The sequence below is a fragment of the Strigops habroptila genome, chromosome 7 (assembly GCF_004027225.2).
Source record: "Strigops habroptila isolate Jane chromosome 7, bStrHab1.2.pri, whole genome shotgun sequence".
Lineage (NCBI taxonomy): Eukaryota > Metazoa > Chordata > Aves > Psittaciformes > Psittacidae > Strigops > Strigops habroptila.
This window is the reverse complement of record NC_044283.2, coordinates 41,630,038-41,633,318: the sequence shown is the minus strand read 5'-3', so window position 1 is coordinate 41,633,318 and position 3,281 is coordinate 41,630,038. Positions and strand designations below refer to the sequence as shown.

The 3,281-nt window shown below is 35.3% G+C and overlaps 1 long non-coding RNA gene across 1 annotated transcript; it reads right to left on the bottom strand.

The window, feature by feature from the left end:
• Positions 1–726: 726 nt before the first annotated feature.
• On the bottom strand, positions 727–2,472 carry LOC115610378. Its single transcript, XR_003992200.1, has 3 exons — positions 2,390–2,472; positions 2,226–2,296; positions 727–1,159 (listed from the first exon to the last, which is right to left on the bottom strand). It is a non-coding gene; the product is annotated as an uncharacterized LOC115610378 (long non-coding RNA).
• Positions 2,473–3,281: the final 809 nt, after the last annotated feature.

The window sequence follows — 3,281 nt, the reverse complement described above, 5'->3', positions numbered from 1 at the left end:
AACAGAAACCCTACACAAACTCTGCTGTGCTTGCAATTCACCTCTGAACAAGGGAGGGGCAATTATCAGCCATGGTGCTTAATGGAAAGCACGTGGCTAATGTAGCGTGATAAAGATTACACATACATGCAAACAAAAGTTGAACCTAAGCAATTTACAGTGGAGAGAGGATGTTTCAACAGTGCTAAATACCATGGTTGGAAAATTACTGGTTTTCAGTTGTTGGCATATCCTAGATCCCATGATTTACACATAGTTTCTTATAAGTAATCAAGCTCCTCTTGGAAAGGCCAATTGAATCTCTGCTGAACTACAGCCATCCAGAGGCTTAGACATATGAGCAGAAAGGTTTTCTATCTTTTGCTAAAAGGTAAAGAGAAACAAGATCAAAACAAACAGGGTTTTTAATATTTTTAACTACTTTTTTCTTTTTTAAGCTTAGATTCTGAGTGAAAACAAAATATTATATTTTAATTAGCATTTTGTTCATATTTCTTACCTGATAGTTCTTTTATTATAAAATTACTTTTTTGACTGAATAAAATATTTACATATAACTATTGATAGAGTTACTAAAAAAAAAGTTCGGAAAATTCTGACGAATTAAGTCAGTTAAATCTGAAAAGTAAAGTTTAACTTACAGAGATCTCTTCTGCCTGCTATTCAATTCATACTATTTTAAATGAAAGAACATTTGGTATACATTTTTTGCAAACATCACTCCATACAAATTCAATATAATTCCAAATCACGTTAGCAGAAACAGTACGCAAAGTAACAATCAAACTGATTACCTAGATTAAGGGATATACTATTACAATATTGCAATTTTATTGTGAGGACAGAGGACAAAGAAGCCTTTTACTTCCCCCTTCATCAGATATTTGTTGCAGAGAGCTTAGCAGGCTGACTGCTCCGGGCATAAAACCAGCCATGTCGTCATATCCTGTAAAAACAGGATATGACGACAGTCTGTTTGGCAGCTGGTTCACCAGCTGTGTTTTGGCATGATGTGCATGGGGATGGGCTGTACTCTCCTGGACTGGGGAGCTGAGATGCGCTGAGCTGATCCATCCTCTGTCACTTGCATGTGCTGGTACTAAATGGGACTTTGGTGACTGCAAGGAACAGGGTTTCCATTGCCGTTTTAAGGGCTGAGCTTGAAACAGAAAGAGAGCATAGTCTTAGGAGTGACTTTGGGGTTTGTTTGCTGTTATGCTCTTGCTTTGCAAAGTTCAGAATCTTACTGCTACAATATATTTGCAGGTCCTAGATGTATTTTCTGAGCGTGGGAGTATTTTGTAGTTGTTCTGCCCACAAGCTCATCCAAATTCAGATATAATATATAACTGTCACTGGGATACAGAAGATTCCATTTTGACAAAGCTTTTCTTTTAATTCAACAATTTCAAGTCTATATTGATTAAAGCAAAGCCCTGCTTCCAGAAGTTTTACTGTTCCTTTATATTTCACACCGGACATGTCTTTCCTTTGTAATAGAATACATATTGATTATTTAAAATTATGTTCTTGCACAAAAATTGCCTTTAAGCATTATAAAAATTATGAACTTGTGCTCAGCACAACATGAATGACCGGATGTCATAAGAACCAGAACAAAAGTCATCAAGTTTTAAACTGAACTCATCTGCATTCTGATCTCAAGCCAATATTAAAAAAAAAAAAAAAAAAGAAAAAACATTCATATTTAGAATTGTTTCTGTAGGTCAAAAGTGTCAAAGTGTTATGTTCAGTGTTGCAAACAAAATTTCACTCCACTGTTGAGTTATGAAGTCACCAATATCCCACAGAAATAAACATGGCAGGATCTTTTGCCTTTTAACGCAGATTAGTTCCTTAGGCAGGTAAAAACATGGAACAATATATGGACAGCAAAATTAAATACATATAAGTAGATTTAATATTAAAGACATTGGATATAACATCCAGAGAACAAATAACTCTAAACAAGACTAGCTAGAAAAAACGACCTGCCACTGGAAATTTCTATGAACAGAAAACATCCCTGAACAGTTTAGCTACAAGTAAGGAAAAGCCAGACTTCTTGTCTTAACTTCAACTTTTTTTTGTAATAACATTATAGCAACACAGCAGCCTTTTTGGTTATTTTTGGGGGGGTTTTTTGTTTGGTTTATTTTTTTTTTTTTGAAGAGCTATTTTATGTGCCTTGGTGACTCACTAACACTGTTGGCTCATTTCTTTACCGAGATAACGAAGAAGGATGTATGCTCTAAGCCCAGCATTCCTCAAGCATTAACCATAGGAGCAGCAAAGCCTACGGAGAAAGTTTAAGTTAATCGCTATGACATCCCATTTTTTATATAATTGCTACTAAAGCTACAACCTATGGTGAGAGAAGATGTCTTACCTCATGTAGAGCTTTTTCAGTATACCATAATAAAGTTATATCTTATTGCATCTTTCACAGCTGACATATCTGGTTTCAGTTATACCTTCATAAACTTAAAATACAAGTTAAGGAAACAAAATGAGCAGATCCAGCAAACAAGAGTCTAGAACACACCCACTGTGAACTTAGGGTATACTGAGATAACTGGGAAGTTATAGATATGTAAGTCCAAAGGCTATACTTCTCTCTGATATATGCACACTATTCATGCTGTCACCTACTTGTTCCTCTAGCAACACTTTTTCTGCTGGTACTTCTCTGGCTATTCCTTCTGCAGCCCCTTTCTTACCTTTTCCTCTGTATCTGAGGCAGGCTTTTTCTGTTTCAGTTCACTCCTGAGCTAATGATAGAGGACACACCTGTGCTGCATAAATATCCAAGCAGATTTAAATAAATTAACTCCTTTACTAGGATACCCAGCCTACCACAGCACATGACTTGGCAGGTTATAATTCAGTGAAGAAGCTGCTCATCACATTCTCAGCATTTTGAAGTTAGCAAATGATGCTAATTTATCATAGGTGATTTCACAGCATTGGAGTCAACTTTTCATTTTCAGACAATTGAAAGTCCTGCCAAGAAATTGAAAAACAGTTGAAAGCAGCAAAGCATAGGAAAACAGTAGTGATTAAGAAATCATTTAATGCTTTTAATAGTGGTTCTTCAAAAATCATTTTAGTAGACTCTTCCACAGATCCATTTCCTCCAGTGTGTGAATACTTTTTTTAATATGTAGCTTGACTCTTATATAATTGGTTTTTTAAATGATAAGAACTGAAGGACTTGTTTATAGCAGAGAAATAGAGTAGATTTAGAAATAATATTACTCTCATTAATACAGTATTTGTTG